The following is a 22899-nucleotide window of genomic DNA, read 5'->3' as shown; positions in this document are numbered from 1 at the left end:
TTACTGCTGTGAGGTTGCTGCAGTTAGGGAATGGAGTGAACAAAGAAAGATAGGGGAGTTGTAAAGCATAAAGGAGAGACTAAATTGAAAAAGTGTAACCTTTTGTTAAGCACTTCCTTCTCCAATGGCTGCTTCTGGCAGGAAGAAGAGAGTGAGTGCAGTCCTTGAAGGAGAAGCTATAACTCTTCTGTGCTCTCCCTTTCTAGAGAGGACTTAACCGTGCGCCCTAAGTTGTGGGAGCAGGGCCATATTTAAGATTATGCCCCCCATAGGCTTAATTGGAGGGGGAAGGAGTGTTCCCCCTTGGAGAATGGAGAGTAGGAGGGTGGGGAGCTTCCAGCTTTCCAGTGCCTAAAGCAGAAAAATAAACAAAACCACAATGAAAAGCAGTACTTTATGTAGCTCTTTATTTATATGTGCATGATAGATGTGAAGAGGAAGTAATTTAGAGCTCTGATCCTCCTTTCAGTGTCTGTGGCTACCGGACTTGTTGTTGGGCTGTGGCTGCTGATGCCCGCCAGAGGTTGCCATTCTGTGCCCCTCTCCCATCCAGCACAGTCCCACCACCAGCACTGTTTGGCACTCTCAGATCAGCCAAGCATTGGCTTAGTGAAGAATTGTCATGCTGTGGTTGTGCTCTGTACGCTTTTTTTTTTTTGCCTCATTCCAGATGTGGCTGACATCTTCAGATTGACACGGCATGTCCAAAAATAGATAACGAGCTTCCTTTATCTTGTAATAAAACTCGTAGAATGTTTTGTGCGAGAGAGCAGAAGCATGCCTTATAAAGGCAGTGTAAAGGGGGGTTTGTTTGGGATTGCTGAGATATGCAGGGCCCTCTCTGCAGCATTTCCTAAACTCAGGATATGAGTATTTTTTTTTTCACCTGCGGTAGTGAATAGATTTTTTTTGCCAGATATTATTCTAAGCCACAAGCAGGGGTAAATCGCTTCAGTTGTTCTTACCTGCCAATTGAATTATCTTAACCCTCACTACCACCTTCATCCACATGACATGAAGGCTAAACCAAAAGTCAGTGAATAATTGAAAAAAAAGAACAAAGGTCTGTAAGCAAAAAAGAAAAAAATGTAAAAGAAAAATCAAACAAGCCTCTACCCCTTAATTATAGAAAGCATATGCATTGGTTCTCATGTGTGCATCTATATGTTGTGTGTGTGTGTATATGTAACCCCACCCTGGGAAGCGTACCACACTCCGGTGGGGCTATAAAAAATGTGTCTGTCTCTTGGGGGCTGATGTACCTCCAGCCTATCTCTTTCCCCGCAGCATGGATTCTTTTTATGGGGAGGGAGGAGCGTCAACTTTCAAGGCCCTGAGTGCTAAGAGTGACTTTCCTTCTTTCATCCCTGGGAGAGGGATACGTGTCCTCACTGTGTGCCAAAGAGACACTCTGGAGTCACTGGTTCGCAGTTACCTGCTATTAAGATCACTTAGAGAATAGCACCTACCATTAGCAATGGTAACATGGAATAGACTTAGTTTTTGGGTACTTGCCAGGTTCTTATGGCCTGGATTGGCCACTGTTGGAAACAGGATGCTGGGTTTGATGGACCCTTGGTCTGACCCAGTATGGCATTTTCTTATGTTCTTATGTTCTTATCTTCCATTGGAAGATGTGTACACCAGTCAATGTCCATTTTATATAAGGATATGTTTCTAGGATTGCTGCAGCTTCCCATTCAAATTCTGCCATCCTTTTGTGTGATCCTTACAATCTCTTGATGTTTCTCAAGAAACCCCTGTGCTCTGTGAGGCTTATCTTTGTGACCTTGGTGTTCATCAGATGTTGGATCTAGTTGCATGTTTCTGCCTGGCAAAACTAATTTGAGGCCTGATGCATTGATTGTTTCTGGTTGCATTAGATCGTTTTCCTGATTGCTATTAAATCAAATAGCTAAAGATTCCCAGAACTTAGTCACCTTACTATATTTGCACTAGAGAAGCTTTGTATTTGGATGTGTGCAAGACAGCTATGCCTGTTTGAAATTGCATGTGTTCATTTGTTTAGCACTCTGTAAGTTAGGCATTCACACGTCACTGGAGATGGTATTTTTGCCAATGAATGAATCATCTTTATCTTTATTAAGATTTATGTATCGCTTATACACCAAGGACTAAGCAAGCTACAATAATAACATACATAAAATCGTAAGAAAATAAAACAATACATGAAAGAATGTATAAAATAACTTTATAGAAAGTCTGTGGAAAACATTTTCAAGTCAGGTCTGAATATCCTTTGGTACAATTGAGAGGATAGTATCGAACTGGTGTGTTTTGCTTCTTGTGCTATCTTTTCACAACTCAATGTTAGCGGTATGGCTGCATTAGACATCCAAGATAGCGGGGATAATCTGCACAGATTTCTAACCCAACATTAATGAGCACCCTTGGGCCTGATGTAGAGGACTGTGGTGAGAACATGGTTCAAAGGTTGAGTAAAACACATGGGGAGAACAGGTGGTGCTTTATGTGTGGACATTTATATGCTGTTTGAAATTGCAATCATTCATTTGTTTAGCATTTGTTTATGTTCTTAACTACCTAAAGTGGTAGAAAACCAGGGAGAAAGACAACTCAGCAGACTGATTTGGCCAGTTGGTCTTTATCTGCCATCATTTACTTTGTTAGTTTGCTACTATGTATTTAGAAGAGGATTCTTTCTTTTCCATGACCATTAAAAATTTCATCTAATTTTGTTTAGAAGTAGTGTTTATTTTGAATCGTGATGAAGCTGGTATGATGGAGAAGAGTGGCTGTGGTTCCTCTTTACAAAAGTGCTAACAGAGAACAGTTTGGAAACGACAGGCCAGTTAGCCTTACCTTGGTGGTGGAAAAATTAACCGAGACTCTGTTAAAGGAAAGAATAGGGAACTATCTGCAGTGTAACGGGCAGCAAGGTTTTAAGAGAGGAAAATAGTGTCAAACAAATCAGATCGATTTTTCAATTGGGTGACTAAAGAATTAGATGCAGGTCATGTGCAGGATGTGGTTTACTCAGATTGCAGAAATACTTTTGATATGATCCTCCATAGGAGCCTCCTGAGTAAAATGAGCAGCCTGGCTGCAGTCCCCAAAGTGTTGGACTAGATTATAAACTGGTTGACTGATAGATGGTAAATGGAACTCACTCTGAGAAGAGAATGGTGATTAGTGGAGTGCCTCAGAGATTAGTCCTAGGACTGGTTCTGTTCAGTGTCTTATCTTTGTGAGCAATATTGCAATGGGGATAAAAGTTCTTCTTTGTCTTTTAAGAGATGGCACTAAGAACTGCAACAGAGTGGATACCCTTGAAGGAGTAAATAGAACGAGAAGATATCTAAGAAAGCTGGAGGAAGGATCAAATGCTTGGCAGTTAACATTCAATGCAAAAAACTGCAGAGCCATGCATTTGAGGTGCAGAAATCCAAAGTTGCTGTATATGATGGGGTTGAGAGACTGATGTAGGTGGACCAGGAGAGAAACTGCTGTGATAGTGTCTGATGATCTGAATGTAAGTGAAGCAGTGTGACAAGGTGGTGACTAGGGTCACAGGGATACTGGGCTGCATAGAGAGAGAGAGACATAACCTGCAGGAAAAAGGAGGTGGTAATACCCTATGAGGAAAGCCTAAAGAGGTTGGGATTCTTCAGCTTGGAGAAGACACGGCTGAGGGGAAATATGAGAGAGGTCTATAAAATAGAGTGGAGTGGGACAAGTAAACATGAAAGGATTATTTACTCTTTCAAAAAGTACAAAGACTAGGGGACACACAATGAAATTACTAAACTAATAAGAGAAGATGGGGTTGATTTTAAGACCTGTGCATGCGCTGATTTTATAACTTGCGTGCATTGGTGCACACATGTTATAAAAATACGGGTGCTCGCACGCACATGCGTGCCAGGTTTTCATGTCTGCGCGCGTATGTGCGGGCGCGTGAGGAGGAATTTTAGAAAAATACGTGCGGCGACGCAATCGGGCTGCCCTCAGTTCCCTCCCAGTGCACTCCAATTAAGGAGCGGACTGGGAGGGAACTTTCCTACCCCTAACTCTATTCTTCCTCCAACTTCCCCTCTCCTCCCCGCCCCCTAAACCTACCCTAACTATCCCCATATTGTCCCCAGGACAATGTCGAATGACGCTATCCTGCCCTGCCCCACCCAGACCATGCCCCCGGCCTGCCCCTTCCTTAGAAGCCTGGCACTTCGATATGTAACGGGGGTTACGTTCATGGTTCGACCCTTCTGAAAATGCGCTTAGCGTGCGCAGGACCAGCCACGCACGTAACTCCCGATTTTTACGCGTGCACACATTGTTAAGCTCTGGAATTCGTTGACAAAGGGTGTGGTGAAAGCTCTTATTGTAACTGTGTTTAAAAAAGGTTTGGACAAGTTCCTGGAGGAAAAGTTCATAAACCATTATTAAGATGGATTTGCGGGAATCCATTGCTTATTCCTGGGGTAAGCAGCATGGAATCTATTTATCGTGTGGGATCGTGCCAGGTACTTGTGACCTGGACTTGCCACTATTGGAAACAGGATACTGGGCTTGACCCAGGATGGCAATCATATTTTTATGTGCCCCTGGTGAGGCTACACCTGGATTACTGTGTTCAGTTCTAGAGGCCATATCGCAAAAAAGATAGGATAGAAGTGATCCAAAGAAAGGTAACCAAAATGATGTGGGATCTGCACCAAAAGATAAGAGTGAGATCTAAAAACCTAAAAATATGTATACCCTAGAGGAAAGGAGAGAGAGAGGGATATGGCATCGACTTTTAAATATCTAAAGCAGGGCTTCCCAAACCTGTCCTGGGGACCCCACAGCCATACATATGTATACCATGGAGACTCCGTGTATGCAAATTTATCTCATGCATATTTATTGTGGATATCCTGAAAACCCAACAGGCTCTGATGTCCCCAGGATAGGTTTGGGAAGCCCTGCTCTAAAGGGTATTAAAAATGCATAAGAAACAAACCTTTTCCTATGGAAAGGAAGTTGTAGAACTAGGGCTCATGATATGTAGCTCCAGGTAGGTTGAGGAACAAGATTTAAAAATATTTTTTCATAGAAAAGGTGGTAGATGCCTGGAATGCCCTGCTGGAGAAGGTGGTGATAATAACAGGGATGGGATAAACACAGAGGGAACTTAGTGGCAAGAGGATGAAAATGTACAAAAGAGGGTGCCTGGACACTTAGACTGAAAAATGAACACAAACCGGCTCAGATTCAGAAATATTCAATGCTGATACCAAGGAGTATCAGATAAAAGTGCTGTGAAACTGCAATAATTTGCTACAGACCACAAAAATCAATCATTTGCTCCTACAGTCCATCCATTTTTTAATTATTTTCTTTAAATACAAATAAAAGTAATGTGTCAGTGAATGTATAGACATCAACTGATGTTTCAGCGGTGCCTGTGTAGCAATGCCTGCTTCAGGGGAACATATTGATCAAGTTACTTAGTTATCATGCAGGCTCAGCATTGGCCAGAGTTGGTCACTAAAGTCAAACCAAAGTGAGGTAGCTGGAGGACATCCAACCCTAGATGGCAGATAGCTCATTCAAGAGAAAGAACTTAAGAAGTCTCTGAGCATTGATTTAAACTCTGCTGGTGCCAGATTCTGGCAATTAAAATCATTTTTAGTGTTATACGTAGCCACATAGAACAATTAGAAGATTTGGATGGACCTCTGGTCTTCTTTCAACTTAACAAAGTATATAATCATATTCCTATGTAATTTCAAGTTCATTAGCTTTTTTTTTAAAGTTAGGTGGATTGAACTCTATTTAATGTGTGTCTATTTAGTTAAGTCGTTTTGGATCTGATTTACTAGGCTTTTATCCCATATACACAGACGGGCAGATTTTCAAAGGGTTACGCGCGTAACCCCCGAAAAGCTGCCCTAAGCGCGCCGAGCCTATCTTGCATAGGCTCGGTGGTGCGCGCAAGCCCCGGGACGCGCATATGTCCCGGGACTTGTAAAAAGGGGCGGGGCGTGGGCGGTCCGGGGCGGGGTGTGGCCTGAGCCTCCAGCGGGATCGCGGGCCGGCCATCGGCCGGTGCGCGTAACTTCTTCAACAAAGGTAAGGGGGGAGGGTTCTAGGTAGGGCTAGGGGGCGGATAAGGGAGGGGAAGGTGCGAGGGGGGTGGAAGGAAAGTTCCCTCCAAGGCAAGCTGCGCGGCTCGGCGCACGCAAGTTGCACAATTGTGCACCCCCTTGCGCACGCCGACCCTGGATTTTATAACATGCGCGCATGTTATAAAATGGGACGTAGATTTGTTCGCACCGGGTTGCACGAACAAATCTGCGCCCATGTGCAGGTTTTAAAATCTGCCCCAGAATGAAAAGAGTAAATCAGATCATTTGCAAGAATCAGACTTCAGAGCCCATGTTCTAGGACTTACAGTTTACACAGTTGGACTCACTTTTTAATATTCTCAGGCACTTACTACTATTCAGTGAACAGGAGTATGGGAGTGGTGTCAGTTTTTAGAGTTTGTACGGCTGGAAGTGGGTCTGTGCTTTTGTTTTTGGTGAGCCAGGGAAAGAGACTGAATGGAGTGGGGGGAGGGCAGCACAGTAACTGTTTGCACAGGGCAGCAAAAATGGTAGCACCAGCCCTGCCTGACAGTGTACCTGTTGCCTGACCATCCAGCCTCCCATGTCCGCTGCATAACTTGCTGGACAAACCTGACTATGTGAGTGCCTACATTTCTGCAAAGATTTCTAGTTATTGTAATTTCAGCCTGCCAGACAGACCTAGCTACTAGTTTCATGCCATCATTGTAACCTAATCCAAATAGCAGCCAGTACCTTAACATCCAGCATCCTGGGTGTCCTGCACAGCCTGTCATAGAGACTCTGTTCCATGAATGCTTTCATTTCTCCTAGCTACTATGCTTGCTGCTTGCCAGACAGACCCAGCTACTAGTTAATTCTCACTTAGCCTAATTGTGCATTCATAGCTGATGAGCTTTTTTTTCATAATTTTGCATCTCAGTCACTCTTTAGCATTGAATTTGCATGAAAACTCACAAAAGAAAAAAAGTTTGCACACAGTAACTTTTAAACAGGCATGCGGGGTGCACATGCACACGTTCGTCGACCCATACCCAGAGACGCATCCATTTTATAACATATGTGCATATATGCGCGTATGTTGTAACATAGCCTGGATGCACGTACATGTGCGTGCAATTTTAAATGGATGCACGTACATGTGCACGCAAATGCAGCTTCTACCGCGTAAGTGGGGGGAATTTTACAAGGGACACACACCAACACCGTAGCTAGTTTTCCCAGTTGGTTCCCAGTTTGCCTAGTTAAGGGACAGGACTTCCAAACCCCCGGTGTTGACTAGCCTCCCTTCCCTCCTGTTAGCCCCGACCTTTTTTTTGTTGTTGTTTTAATACTTACACGCCATCCTTAGTAGAAAGTAAATTTACACGGTAGAAGACCCCGGCGCATGATGTTGCGCGTAAGGTGCACATTTTTTGGCTGGCCCCGACGTACCCATAGCCCACCCAGACCATGCCCAAACCCTGCCACTTTTCACTTGTGTGCGCAGCGGGAGATGCACACATCCATGGACAGCTTTTAAAATTCACTCGGTGCGCGCCGGCCCAACTGGTGCGCATATCTTCCGGTTTTGGCTAGCGCGGGGCTTTTCAAATTTGCCTTTAAGGGCCTGATTCATCAAGGTATTTTACCATAGACACAGAATGGGAGAAAAGCCTTAAGGGCCTGATTTTCAAAAGCATTTACTTGCGGAAAACTAGGTTTTACACATGAAAATTCACTTTACTCATGCAAGTGGGCTTTTTAAAATTGCTACAATATATGCCATTGAATTGTCCATAGGATTTATCTGTGTAAGTGCACTTTATGTGCATAAATGGCTTTTGAAAATTGCTGCGATAGTATGTTACATTTACGCGCACACTCCTTTGAAAATTCACATCAGGCAGATCTATAACCATTTGTTTTGGAAAGGAGATCGAAAGAGAAAAAATAGTTGTGACATCTGGCGACCCCCTCAAAGGATTCTTCACCCCAGGATACAGGACACTGATAGGTTTTGAATAGCTGGAAAGTGCTTGGACCTCAGGTACTGTAGGGTAGAATCCATCTATACTTAGGACACCCCCAGCCTACCTCATTCCACTGCCTGAGGTTAAACTAGTCTTATGATCCTGCACTGAGGGATACTCCCACAGAGATAGCGACACCTTAATTCTGTACTCCATGAGAACAGTTAACCTGGATGTAACTGGACATCACATTATTTATGCAACGTAATTATTCACAGTAAACTTTTTATTTGAATGCTCCACCAATGAGTCCAGCCTGCTCCAAGGAGCTGATAGTAACACACAAGGAAGAGATTCCACCTATGCTTTGGGCCTTGAAGGATAACCTTCCCACCAGAGATCGAGAATCCACACCCCGGGGCAAAAGGACTAATGACTGTAACAATGGGACTCAGTCCCTGGGATTTTTTATGGCCCCATTAGAATTCAGCTCATACCCTGAATTGGGTATGAACCAATGCTACGCCATTGTGTCAAGGATATTCAAATACCACAGAGGTATAAACAATGCACAAGAAGCATTCTTCAGCAGAAAGGAACTTCTAGAATAAGAGATCATGATATGAGGTTCCAAAGTGATAGGTTAGAAGTTACATCAGAAAATAGTTCTTCACAGGCTTGATAGTGGAGGGGGCATTTTCCTATAATTATTTTGTGAATACTGCTTTAATTTTTAATCTTAAGAGTTTTGGGATTATGATATTCTTCTTTTGAAACCAGACCACTGCATCAATGACTTTATGACCATGATAATTAAAGGACATTTTTAAAACAATCCAGGAATGTAAAACTTTTGAAGTTAAAATGATTAGACACTTCAAAACTGACAAGAGAGGATTCAGCAACACCTGGGTTTCTTCACTCATTATGAGCCATAAAATCCTACTGTCTGTCATTTTCTGAGCCCCATGAACCCCTTCCCCTCCCCTATATGTCCTTCCCTTTTACACTATCATTGGAATTCTCTTTATGATTCACTTGTATTTTCTGGTAAATGCAATTTTTTGCTCATTCAGACCTGAAGAAGGGAGTAATAACTCCCTAAAGCTAGTCAAGAAATGTATTAATTTAGAATAGTAAAAAGGTTTCAGCTTATATATTTGTTTTTTTGTGTACCTTTATTGCTGTAAAAATAAAGATGAAAGTTTGGACCTCATTGTAAGAATATATTATTGGTTATTTTATTCTAGTTGCATGGATACACAGGATAGTGATGTCAAGGTAAAAGTGAAGTCCATGTCTACATCAGTAAGGCTGAGTGACAGTTAAGAACCCTGTAGCCTAATGGGTATGTGGTTGCCCAGGGAGGAAAGATGCTTATTCTTGCATGCAGGAGAGGAATTATTAACATTTCACCCTTAACCAATTAGCATAGGGATTACTACCTTTAACCAATTAACATACATGATTTTGACACAATTGCAGCATCGCTCTCCGCTTCAACGGTGGGGGAGGGAGGGAGCAAAGGGGAATTGAATTCAGCCGACAACAAACGTTGGGCCCTGACTTTTATGGTCTAGGGCAGTGGTAATTTGCATGTTAATTTTCTCTCATGCATATTCATTGTGGATATCCTGGAAAACCCGACTGGCTGGTGGGCCCCCAGGACAGGGTTGGGGACCACTGGTCTAAGGTACTGATATGCAGACATCATGGAAAAAGCACAGGACTGCTTCTACAGCCATGTTCAAAAGCAAAGCACATTCAAGCAACAGCATTGTATGAATTATCAGGAAGGCTGTTCACTCTAGTTGTGGGTTAGACAGTTGCTTGGTTTTGATTTCTAATATTACTACCCTTAACAGAATCATGGGGGTGACCTGCATGGAGCGGCAGTTACTACCGTAAGAAGCTTGCTGGGCAGACTGGATGGACCATTTGGTCTTTTTCTGCCGTCATTACTATGTTTAAATATTATTGTACACAGTGAGAGGCCTTTCCTCCAGGAAGATCTATAACCATTTGTTTTGGAAAGGAGATCGAAAGAGAAAAAATAGTTGTGACATCTGGCGACCCCCCTCAAAGGATTCTTCACCCCAGGATACAGGACACTGATAGGTTTTGAATAGCTGGAAAGTGCTTGGACCTCAGGTACTGTAGGGTAGAATCCATCTATACTTAGGACACCCCCAGCCTACCTCATTCCACTGCCTGAGGTTAAACTAGTCTTATGATCCTGCACTGAGGGATACTCCCACAGAGATAGCGACACCTTAATTCTGTACTCCATGAGAACAGTTAACCTGGATGTAACTGGACATCACATTATTTATGCAACGTAATTATTCACAGTAAACTTTTTATTTGAATGCTCCACCAATGAGTCCAGCCTGCTCCAAGGAGCTGATAGTAACACACAAGGAAGAGATTCCACCTATGCTTTGGGCCTTGAAGGATAACCTTCCCACCAGAGATCGAGAATCCACACCCCGGGGCAAAAGGACTAATGACTGTAACAATGGGACTCAGTCCCTGGGATTTTTTATGGCCCCATTAGAATTCAGCTCATACCCTGAATTGGGGTTATATTAGCATATGCAAAAAAATGCATACAACATATCTTAAAAAAAAAAAAAAATCAAATTACAGGATATTCCTAGACTAAAAATTAAAGCAGTATTCACAAAATAATTATAGGAAAATGCCCCCTCCACTATCAAGCCTGTGAAGAACTATTTTCTGATGTAACTTCTAACCTATCACTTTGGAACCTCATATCATGATCTCTTATTCTAGAAGTTCCTTTCTGCTGAAGAATGCTTCTTGTGCATTGTTTATACCTCTGTGGTATTTGAATATCCTTGACACAATGGCGTAGCAAGAGGGGCCAGGCTATAGGGGGCACCACGAGGTCAGGGGATCCCATCCCGCCCAAAGAAGAAAAGGCTTTATAACCGCTGGGGGTGCCTATCCCACCTGGCGGCAAAAGAGGAGGAGGCCTGTGGCGGCTGGGGAAACTCATCCCGCCCAGCAGTGAAGAAGAACCCTGCCGAAGCAAGGCTGCCACAGGAGCCCATCCCTGTGGTGGCGAAGAAGGCCCCCGCTGAAGCAACACAGTGGCGAAAGAAGGGGTTTGGTTTGGCAGTAAGGTTCGGTGCGTGCATGTGAGAATGAGAGCCTGAGTGTAGGTATTGTGCATGAGAATGGAAGCCTGGGTGTGTGTATGTGAGAATGGTAGCCTGAGTGTGGGTGTTTGTGTGTGAAAAAATGGGATCCTGAGTGTTTTGTTTGTGAAAGAATGGGAGCCTGAGAGTTTTCTGTGTGTAGGAATAGGAGCCCTGGGTGTTGTGTGTGTGTGTGAGAATGGGAGCTTGGGTATGTGTGTGTGTAGGTAAGAATGCCTTGTCACACTATTATGCTACCCTGATGTCAACAGATATGATCATTTCAAAGTCTTTTTCTTGATTGGTGGATATAGTACGTATTTTACCTCCCTTCCTTCTCCCCCAGCAAACCTCCATTCTCTTTCTCCTCAGAGCTCGTCTGCTTGCTCTCTTCCTGCACTCACATGAAGCAGAGAAGCAGCAACAACACGAAAAGTGACCTGGGGGCCTGAGAATAAGTGTGCACTCACAAGACCCAGCCTTGTGCAACAGGAAGCCCATGCAGGAGGAGGGACCAGGATCTGTGAATGTGTTCTGGCTCACAGGCTCTACATTGACTGTCATTGAAGTTTACAGGTCGGAATGGGAGTCTGGAGAGAGGAAGGCAGCTAATGTCCATGGGGGGGATAGGGTAAGTGGTCTTTCATTTTTGAAACCCCCTCCACTAATTTTACAGCTACATTTGGGGGTTCCAACTCACAGGTCAGAAAACATAGAGCTAGAATGATACAATGATGCCTTTTCAATTCGATTTAATTGTGTTCTGTTGTCCTTCAGCAATAGGCTCATCTTTTTCAGAGCTTATCTGTTGCATTTTGGCTGTCCTTATGAATTCTGAAGGGTTGGTCCACCTTTTGGAGACTAGTTGACTTTATTAAACTATTAAGTTCGGTGTTTCAGGCTGCTCCCGCAAACTGCCACACGTACCTTCCTGGCTGGGTCCTCGCTGGCTTCTGATGTGGCCTGACACCAGCAAGATGCCACCCTCCAGCACAGTGAGATGCAAAGATAGCCTGCTATGTGACGGGACACCGCTGGCCTAACCAGCTATACCTCGAATTAGACACCGCCAACACATACGGCGGATGCTGCCGGCCTCTGAGTGCCGTGCCTCTCCCTAGGCATCCAAGCACACATCTCTTGCCAGTACTTTAAGGGACTGCAGCGGAAAATCCCCCACAGCCCCTATTGATGACATCAGCACCCCAGTCCTATAAAAGGGCAGCGCTTCAGACACAACTGGCCTCAGCAACAGGTCCAGCTACGCTTTGTAGTGTGTGTTGCTTCCCAGCGTTTTGTCTTTGTTCCAACTATATCCACCTTGTCTTCAGTCTTGTCCAGTTTGTCTTCAGTTCTGCTCCAGTTGTCTTCACCCTTGTCGCCTGCCTGCCCTACCTATCCATCCCCCTTCTTTTTCTTCAGACGGATACCTGCATGACAGATATGCTTGACTGCTGCCTGCCTCTGACCATCGCCTGGACCTTGGACATGCCTGACTGCTGCCTGCCTACGAACCTAGTTAAAAATGGACCTTATCTTCTGTTACCAGCAGAGACCCCACCTAAGTCCTGATGGCCCCAGCGCCCAAAGGCTCAACCTGAGGGGAACAAGAGCTGGAATAGGTAAAGGTCCTAACGGGTCTCTGCCTCACCCGTGTCTGCCTGTCGATGGTTGGATCCTGCAGGGCTCTTCCCTGCAAGTAGAGTCAATCCTGCCCTGGTCACAGCTATTGCTTCATATTGCCATAGCCACCTTATTGTATCAAATAGCTTTCATTTGCTGGGGTTTTCTTTACCATGCAGAGAATGTATTCATAACCAGTTCCCTCTTATGCTTCTTGTGTGTTATATGAAAGGAAGGAGTCCATGACTTTTGTGAGGAAATAGTGGTATGCTCTAGTGATGAAATTCACATGAACTGTGGTAAAAAATTCAGGAAGTCCATTTACAGTCAACTGCTGTAACTCCCAGAATGAAACAGGAAATGCTTTTGCTGTTGGAGCTAAGTAGTAGATGAATTAGAGGAGACATTCTCTAAGCAGGACAGCCTCTGAGAAGTAAAAGATGCTTGTTTAACCAAGATAAACTGCTAGAGAATACAAGAGATGAAAAAAGGACAAAATAAACCTGTGTTAGACTGATGAACTGTAATCAGAAAGATAGAAAATCTGAAAAGCTGGAAGGTATATGAAGATACAAGAATATTCAAATAAGGTATTTTGATATATTTTCACAGGGTTGGGGTTTTTTTTTTTTTTTTTGAATAAAAGAGGTGAACCTTTTATTATGGTCACTTTTCCTTCCTGCTACCCCACCTCTCACTCTTCCCACACCACCTTGTTGAAAATGTTACTTCCCAAATCCTGTCTTCAGCTGCTTATGCTGTCTTGCTCTCTCTTTCTATGTGTTAGTCTGCTGTCTGCAATGGACTATTAACAAGAAGCAGCAAACTAGCTCCCAGATTATTTACATTCATGACAGAGGAAGGGGTTAAATAAGAGGAAGCTTTCCAAACCTTTACATTTTTATTTCTGCACAGATGTTAAGAGAGAAAATTATAATGAAAAAAGGAAATATTGTTGACTGTCCATAATGTCAAGGAGCCTCTTTGAAAACATGTTCATTTCAAGAGAGAGGCATTTTGCTGAGAGAGAGTCTTGGTTGTTCTAAAGGCAGTTGTGTTCCTCAATAGTGTTATCATGTGTGTAACATAAGGCTCTGTAAATAGGATATTTTGCAAGCGTCATTCTTACATTTTCTGAATACCCTGGTGATATATTTTACCGATGCAGTCCGATGGTGAATTGCGTCTTTAGCTGCTCACCAGTGGTCCTAGTTCTTTACCAGTGACTGCAAACAAGTTCTGATTGTGGAGTTTTTATCTTATTTTTATGGATTGCACGCTCAGCTAAAACAACATTTCAGAGACAGCCGGGAGTTGTTTCTGGCAGAATGATGGGGGCAAGTAAGCTACAACAGGATGCTGAGCGTAAATATAGATCATTTTCTCCCACTGGAATGAGCGAGCACTTTGCCCTATAAGTATTATGTGAATTTCATCTGCTCTTATTGTTTGTCCTTAGTGGTGAGGAAAGTGAATAAGGCTTTTATCTTGTGGCAGCAGCAAACAGTACCGTGCTTTGTGAAACTTTACCCAAAAGAAAATGAAACCCCCAGAACTCATAGTTCTGCTTTCCAAGTGAAGCAGATTCTTCTGATGAGAAATGCAGTTGATCCCTGGGGATCAGATAAAATGCTTTTGCAATAGGAATTGCTTTTTTTTTTTTTTTTTACACATCTTTAGGATGAGGCACATTGTGATGTTTGAAAGATATTCTGTTAAATCTGATGCTCATAAAAAGGAATTCTTGTAATTGAAATCTACTGTCACGGATTACCATTTTAAAAGGATCCGTGTTATATTTGGTTGAAAGGTATTGTTTCCTTCCTTTTCCAGTGAATACATAAGATTGCAAGAATAGTATGGATAGGAAAACAAAGGACAGAATTCTTTTCAGTAGTGTTTGTTCGTGTGTTTCCAATTCTTCTTCCTTGGAAATGCATTCTTAGATTACCGTAGCAAGCAAATGATTGTAAGAGATTAGACTGCACGGCTGTGTGTAATTAATTTCCCCTAAACTCTTGCATCCAGAATGAGATTCTTCATTCCCCAAATCATTACCAGGTGATGACATTTTGCATGATTAAGTACAACTGGGACAGTGAAGCAAGACCTTACCTGTAGTGTCTGTTCTTTCTGTGATGTTGATAATAATGCACCTGGTGGCTGCATTACTTTATTATGCAGTATTTGGAGGAGAGTTGCGTTGACATCCTATTTTCAGTTTTAAGCATGTCATACTTCTTCTGGGTTCTTCTATCTCGGGCTATTTGCACAGACCTACTGGGCCAGTGCTTAGATCAGTAAAAATCTGGAGACAACATCTTTCCTGTCCCTCAATATCTTAGACTGCCAATCCTGCCCCTAACTGGACATAAGATCTGATTTTCCACCCATTGCAGTGAATCCCCTTTCCTTAATCTCCCCTCAATGGACCTCTGATTCCCTGCAAATACTGTGACTCTAGCAGCATTATCAACAGAAAGCAGTGAGAGAGAGAATTGTATCATCTTGAGCCCACAACCCCACTTTCTGCCCAGAAGGGGGTGGGGCCTGTGAGCATAGCGTGACTCAGTCCCCAGCATGCTCACTGCTTTCTGTTGATAGCACTGCCAAAGCCATGAGGTCTGTAATGTGCAATAGGGAGGGAGGCCATAGATCTGCTGGTAGGGGAAGCACAAGATATATTGCAGGGGAAGAGCTCAGTAACCTTCAATCCGGTGGGAGCATTGAGAGGAGATTATCTTGCTGGTGGCTGAAAAGGATTGGTAACTATTGCTTTGGGAAATCTTAGGACTTAAAAATGTTTGGGGAGATGTGAAATAAAGGGGTATATTCTTTAGTGCGTGTATGTGTGTGTCTGAGGTAATAAGCAAGCCAGAGAAAGTTAATTCTAGTGTCTGTCTTTCCCTTCCTCTCACCCCACTCCCATAAACCCCTAGCCCATCCTTTGATTTATAGGCAAGAGACACTTTCTCATTAAAAATCAATCAGGCTCTTATCTAAATTACATTGTTGCACCACATCTTATTGAGAGTTTAATTATACTCTTGTAGGTCACTGCCAGATTAATAGTGAATATACCAATAAATTTAAAGGATTCTATTTGTATGCATTTCTACTCCCATAGCAACCTAAACTTAACTAGGAACTCAACAAAATTAAGTTGAAGGCAGCAGTCCAGCAGCCAGAGGGGGGCCTTCCAGTCTTCTGCACCAAGTGTCACATGTATGATTTTTTTACTTGCCAATGAGAGGTTGTATGTATGCACCCAGTGCAAGAGCTCCTGGCTGTCAGACAGCAAGTCCAATCTGCACTCCACCTAGCCAAAATGATGACATGGATGATGAAATGCTAAGAGAAATCAGGAAAGCTAACCAATTTAGCAGTGTAGTAATAATGGGAAATTTTAATTACTCTTTATACAGCCAAATTTTATATGTAACCCTGTCTTGCATTAATAACCTGTTAATTGATGCTGCATCAGCAAATTAGACAGTGTGCCCTGCAATACATGGGCCACCCAGACAGCTCAATCATATGCGGATCAGACAGAAACAGGAATAGGTTTTTTTTAATTGCAGTTAAAACATTGCTGAAAAACAATCAATGTGTTCCAAAATTAGAGGTATATGTTGCTGAACTGTTGACCACTAATTTTGGAACACATTGATTGTTTTTCAGCAATGTTTTCATTGCAATTAAAAAACCCCACCTATTTCTATTTCTGTCTGATCCGCATATAATTGAGCTGTCCATTTGGCCCGTGCATTACTGTCTGAATTGCTGATACAGTATTGATTAACAAGTTATTGATTTTGCATAGGCTCGGCGGCACGCGCAAGCCCCGGGACGCGTGTCGGGGGAAGTGTTTCCAGCTCGGTGGCGTTTCGGGGGCATGGCTGAGTGCCCTGACACAACGGCCTGTGTCTGGGCCTGCTGCGCCGGCGCGCGTAAGTTACTACTGCCCGGAGGCAGTAGTAACTTTTAAGATAAAGGTAGGGAAGAGGTTTAGATAGGGCCGGGGGGTGGGTTAGGGAGGGGAAGGTGCGGGGGGTTGAATGGATCGGGCAGCGTGCGCAGGGCTAGGCGCGCGCAAGGTGCACAAATGTGCACCCCCTTGCGCGTGCCGACCCTGGATTTTATAAGATACGCTCGGCTACGCGCGTATCTTATACAATCCCGCGTACTTTTGTTCGCGCTTGGTACGCGAACAAAAGTACACGCATGCATAGATTTGTAAATCTACCCCAAAATTTGGCTGTATTAAGAGTTTCCTTGTAATTTTTTGGGTGCTTACTTATGAAGATTCTAGGCTCTTTGGAGATTATTTTGTCATTGTTTAAAAATACCATCTTAGAAACACAGTCCAGAAATATTCTACACATTAAGAAAGGTGGAAGGAAGGCCAAATGATTACTGCCGTTGTTAAAAGGCAAGGTGAAAGAGGCTGTTTTAGCCAAACAAAATTCCTTCAAACTTGGAAGAAGCATCCATCTGAAGAAAATAGGAAAAAGCATAAGCATTGTCAAGTTAAATGTAAAACATTGATAAGTCAGGCTAAAAGAGAATTTGAAATGAAGTTGGCCGCAGAAGCTAAAATTCATAATAAAAACTTTTTAAAATATATCTGAAGTAGGAAACCTGCAAGGGAATTGGTTGTTCCATTAGATGATTGAGGGGTTAGAGGAGCACTTATTGAAGATAAAGCCATCGCGGTAAGACTAAATGAATTGTTTGCTTCCATGTTTACAAATGAGGATGTTGAGCACATACTGGTTCCGGAAATGGATTTCAAGGGTGATGATTCGGATGAAGTGAACCAAACCATGGTAAACCTGGAAGACGTAGTAAGCCAGATTAGCAAATTAAAAAATAGCAAATCACCTGGACCAGATCGTATATGCCCCAGGCTTCTGAAAGAACTAAAAAATGAAATTTCTGACCTATTAGTAAAAATTTGTAAAATATCATTAAAATTATCCATTGTAGCTGAAGACCGGAGAGTGACCAATGTAACCTCAATATTTAAAAAGGGCTCCGGTGTGATCTGGGAAACTATAGACCAGTGAGCCTGACCTTACTGCCAGGAAAATTAGTGGAAACTATTCTGAAGAACAAAATCATAGAACTTATAGATAGACATGGTTTAATGGGACACAACCAGCATGGATTTACCCAAGGGAAGTCTTGCCTTACAAATCTGCTACATTTTTTTGAAGCGGTTAATAAACTTGTGGATAAAGCTGAACCAGTAGATGTAGTGTATTTGGATTTTAAGAAGGTGTTTAACAAAGTCCCTCATGAGAGACTTCTAATACAACTAAAAAGTCATGGGATAGGAGGCAATGTCCTTTTGTGGATTACAAACTGGTTAAAAGACAGGAAACAGAGGGTAGGATTAAATGGTCAGTTTTCTCAGTGGAAAAATGTAAATACTGGAGTGCCTCAGGGATCTGTACTTTGGACCAGTACTTTTCAATATTTTTATAAATGATCTGGAAAGGGATAAGATGAGTGAGGTAATCAAATTTGCAGATGACACAAAATTTTTCAGAGTAGTTAAATGAAATGCAGATTGTGATAAATTACAGGAGCACCTTGCAAGACTGGAAGATTGGACGTCCAAATGGCAGGTGAAATTTAATGTGCACAATTGTAAGGTGATGCATATAGGGAAAAATAATCCATGGTGTAGTTACACAATGTTAGGTTCCAAATTAGGAGTTACTACCCAGGAAAAAGATCTAGGCATCATAGTGAATAATACATTGAAAATGTCGGCTCGGTGTGATGCAGCAGTCAAAAAAGCAAATGGAATGTTAAGAATTATTAGGAAGGGAATGGTTAATAAAACAGAGAATGCCGTAATGTCTCTCTACCACTTCATGGTGAGACCACATGTTGAATACTGTGTGCAATTCTGGTCACCGCATCTCAAAAGAGATATAGTTGCATTGGAGAAAGTACAGAGAAGTGCGCCCAAAATTAAAGGGGATAGAATGGCTCCCTTATGAGGAAAGGCTAAAGAGGTTAGGGCTGTTCAGTTTGCAGAAGGAGACGGCTGAGGGGGGAGGTGCATATAATCGAAGTCTATAAAATCATGAGAGGACTAGAACAGGTAAATGTGAATCAGTTTTGTACTGTTTCAGTTAATAAAAGGACTAGGGGCACTCCATGAAGTTAGTATGTAGCACATTTAAAATAAAAAAAAGTTCTTTTTCACTGAACACACATGTAAGCTCTGGAATTCGTTGCCAGAGGATGTGGTTAGGGCAGTTAGTGTAGCTGGGTTTTAAAAAGTTTGGATAAGTTCCTAGAGGAGAAATCCATAAACTGCTATTAATAAAGTTGGCTTAGGGGAGCAGGATGCTGGGCTTGATGGACCCTCTGTCTGACCCAGTATGGCAACTTCTCATGTTCTTAGAGGATTGGAGGAGCATGAGAGTGGGGGGGGGGGAGGGGGGAATGGGGGACAGGTTGTAGAAAGAGTGTTAGAGGTCTGCCTCAGTAGATAGAAGAGATTTGGGAGGGAAATCAAATTGAAGGAATGGGATTGAAGGTCCATGGGGAGTCAAGGGGTGGAAGGTAAAAAGGGGGTATTGTGTTAGCTAATGTACCAATGTATCACCCTCTCCTCCTTTCTTCTTCCCACCTCCACCCTCTTTTCACCATCATTGCAATGCAACCTGTGATCTATTGAGTAGCATCATCTTTTGCATTAACATGCTCATTTTATTTAGACTTGCTGAAGGGAGTGTAGCTCTTGAAATCTAGTGAAAAATATATTTATGTAACTCTGATGACTTTTTAGTGGCGTGTTCCAGTTACCCTGACCACAATTTCTATTTGGTACGGCCTGGATGATCTGAGCATGCTCCCAAATTGGTCATAGTGGAGAGAGCAGAGAAGTTGTTGGAGTGCGTGTGGTACGAGCAGCCTGTTTTGGAAGGTCTTTGAGACTACAGAAGAGAGTTTTCATTAAATCGATCCATCAAGATGCAAATTACGTAAACTATTCCAACTCCTTAGGAGAGCATTATTTAGCTTCTAAGAAAGACCATGTTATAAAATTTTGATTTACTACTCCAGTAAGGGGGACAAACTCCAGTGGAATATGAGTGAATACTGCGGATTTTATCTTGCAGTATGTCAGGTATGAAACTGTTCAGAATTTACTGCATGAGCAGGTCAGATGCTGAGGGAGTTAAGCACAATTGCACTGACTTTTTTGTAATTGGTTCAAAAGAGTTAATTATATATAAAATTAATCCCTTTACTCTCTGGCTGGCTATGAACTTTTAAAAGTATTTGGTGCAATGATAAAGATGAAATTTTGAACCTCATTCCAGAGCATGGAGCCTTTATTGGAGTACATTACACACACAGTCAGGCATCACACCACAAAGCAGAGAGATAACAACTGAGGTTTCCCAAGACAAAGATTTTTGTAACTTGAGAAGAACGCAGAGGGTTGCTGGTGTTACAGAGGCCCAGTAGTACAAGGCCCTAGTTGCATTAAGTTAGTCCAATAAAAAAGGTATCATCACCTGCTATTTCGTTGCCCTTCCTTTCCATCTTTTCAAGTGGCAATAAAAAAGCCCTACCTTATCCTTAAATGTGAGGCATCAATCTTATGCCTTCTGCTCTGTACTCTGTTCATCAGAAGAAACTCGTACAAACAAAATGGCTAAAATTCTAAGCATACTGCAGCTAATCTCCCCTACAAACTGCATGTTTTTGAAAGCTTTGGAAAATATGTAGGTTTTTGTCTTATCTATAACTTAATGCAGGCTACAAACAATCAACTAAAAACCCTGGGGAAAGAGAATGATATTCAGATTTACCGCTGTTCAAATGTGTCTCAAGCTGTTTGCTGTAATGCTGTTTCATGTGCTCTGGCCTGGAAAAGATTTCATTTCTTCACACTGATTATTTGCTTTATGTTGTGTGTGTGTGTGGGGGGGGGGGGGGGGAGGCAGGGGTTGTTTACTGATTGGCCTTCTCAATGGTTTGTTTTCAAGCTGTTTTCTCTGATTGCTATAAAAAAAATTGCACATAACTTATTGATCTGATTGTGTTGCAATGAGATGAATAGAGTTTTCAGGGCTATTGTTAAAAAAGAAAACAAACAAACAAAATCACTTCAACTTACATAGCTGGCATGTATTGTTCACCAGGAAGGAAGTATGTGCCAGATAATGCTAAATTTGTCACATTATCCAATAAGCCTACTGCCAGGGTGCATTGCCCCTTTTTATGAGAAAATACACAACCAATTGAGGGAGCTTGAACTGCCCCCTTACAGAGTTCAAAGGAGAGCATGAGAGGCTAGGACCTTCAATAAGCTCAGCCTAGTCCTGTCTGCTCTCTCATTTGTAAAATGTCTACTTTTTTCTTCTTCTTCTTTTGAGATATCAGAAACTGTCTCATATCACCATTTTTTGTAGTCACCAAGCAGTATTTTCTTTTTCCTCTTAGTATGCAGCAACAGTTGGAGATGTAGTTTCTGAGCATAAAGCTTTCTGTTCTCATTTTCATCCTGAACAAGATTTAAGTTGGTGCTTAAATGATGTGTCTGAGATTTTATGGCCCATCAATCTGTAGTTTGTTGTATCTACAAACTGCTTGTCAAATTATGTTTTTTTTCTATGTAACCCCTGGGCTAGTGTTTCATGGAATGACCCCAGGAACCACATCTCAAACACAATTTTAGATGTTAAAGCCCTCTCCTGATGAATTTACTCTGAGTGTCCAGAATTCTCTGATGGAGAGGTAGATTACTTTTCTAGACCATATGAGTTGTTCAGTAACCCAATCCAGTAAGAATTAAGCTTTAAAGTCCCTTATAAACTGCACTAATAATCACTTTGTGGTAAACAGTAATATGCACTATGAAGCACTATGATAACTAAACTTACCAGAGAGTCAGCCAGCACAGATGACATCATTCCTGGGAAAATGAAAGTTAACTTGGTCTTATTCTCTGCTAATGATAAAAAGAGGCTTCTGCCCATAGTAAGAGCACACACACACATGCTAAAATTTATTGATTGGCTATAAGGGAATGGGCGGGTTTTTGGAGACATCTGTTAATTGGTTGGACCGACACCCTTATATTGCTGAGCACACACATCAGATCTTTGAGCAGATTCTGAATTATACACAGTTTGCTTTGTATTTGCTTGTGCTCCTGGAGGAATCCCGCCTTCCTCCATAAATAAATCTTACTTTTGTAACCTTTTAAAGCTGGTATTTATTGGTTAATTAGTCAGAGGTTACCGCCATTAACAATACATATGCAGGGATATGGACAGTGCCGGTACAAGGATCTGCAGCCACCCTAGGCGGTAACGTCACCATGTCACATGGTGTACTCTCTCTCTCTCCCTCCTACCTCGAACTACCTAACGCGCATAACATGCACTTCCATGCCTTGCGCCTGATGTCTCCTTGTCTCCTGCTCCACAAACCTCCATTCGCATGCTGTTACTGCGATCACCCTTCCTTCGTGCATTTGAAAAATGGTGCCCTTGCATCCACCTGTGGTGCCCCGCCCACTTTGGCACCCTAGTCGATCACCTAATCCCACCTAATGCTCCTGCCAGGCCTGGATATGGACATAAAAAATATTAACTAAGTGTTCTTTTCTTTTCGCACTTGAACATCTAATTCCTTTATGATTCCACTTTTGAGATTATACAAAATACTACATACTCTCCAGTTTGATAACTTTAACTTTGGGTCATGACCTGGCTGGGGAAGCCTAATTTCTATAGAAATGGTCTTATTCTTCTTGGGTATGTGTAGGGGGAAGGGTGTTTGTGTGTGTGTGGAGAGGAGGCATAGGGATATGGGCTGTCTGGGTATGGGAGAGTGGAGGAGTGTTTATGTGGGTGTGTATGGGTGGGTGGATGTCTGAGGGTGTGTGTGGTTGTGAAGGTGTGTGTGTATGATGAGGATTGTGTGAGTAGGAGTATTTTGTGTATGTTTGGCTGATCAGGCCTGTGGCTTTCCTGTCATTGTCTGTGTTTTGAATCTTACACACATGAATTTTCTGTTTTCTCTGTA

The 22899-nt window shown here is 42.4% G+C and overlaps 1 protein-coding gene across 3 annotated transcripts in view; it reads left to right on the top strand.

Annotated features, from left to right (window-relative positions):
• The window catches only part of PTPRE (protein tyrosine phosphatase receptor type E), a 557332-nt gene that overhangs the window by 143796 nt on the left and 390637 nt on the right, over window positions 1-22899 (top strand). For 2 of the 3 annotated variants that reach the window (XM_029610014.1, XM_029610012.1), the window contains exon 1: window positions 13227-13421. The gene's annotated coding sequence lies outside the window, so the exon portion shown is untranslated. Of the gene's footprint in view, window positions 1-11580; window positions 11840-13226; window positions 13422-22899 lie in introns of those variants that run through there. The other variant, XM_029610013.1, reaches the window with a different exon arrangement.

Source organism: Rhinatrema bivittatum, chromosome 7 (assembly GCF_901001135.1).
Source record: "Rhinatrema bivittatum chromosome 7, aRhiBiv1.1, whole genome shotgun sequence".
Classification (NCBI taxonomy): Eukaryota; Metazoa; Chordata; class Amphibia; order Gymnophiona; family Rhinatrematidae; genus Rhinatrema; species Rhinatrema bivittatum.
Note: the sequence above shows the minus strand (reverse complement) of the source record. Positions and strands in the feature narration are given on the sequence as shown.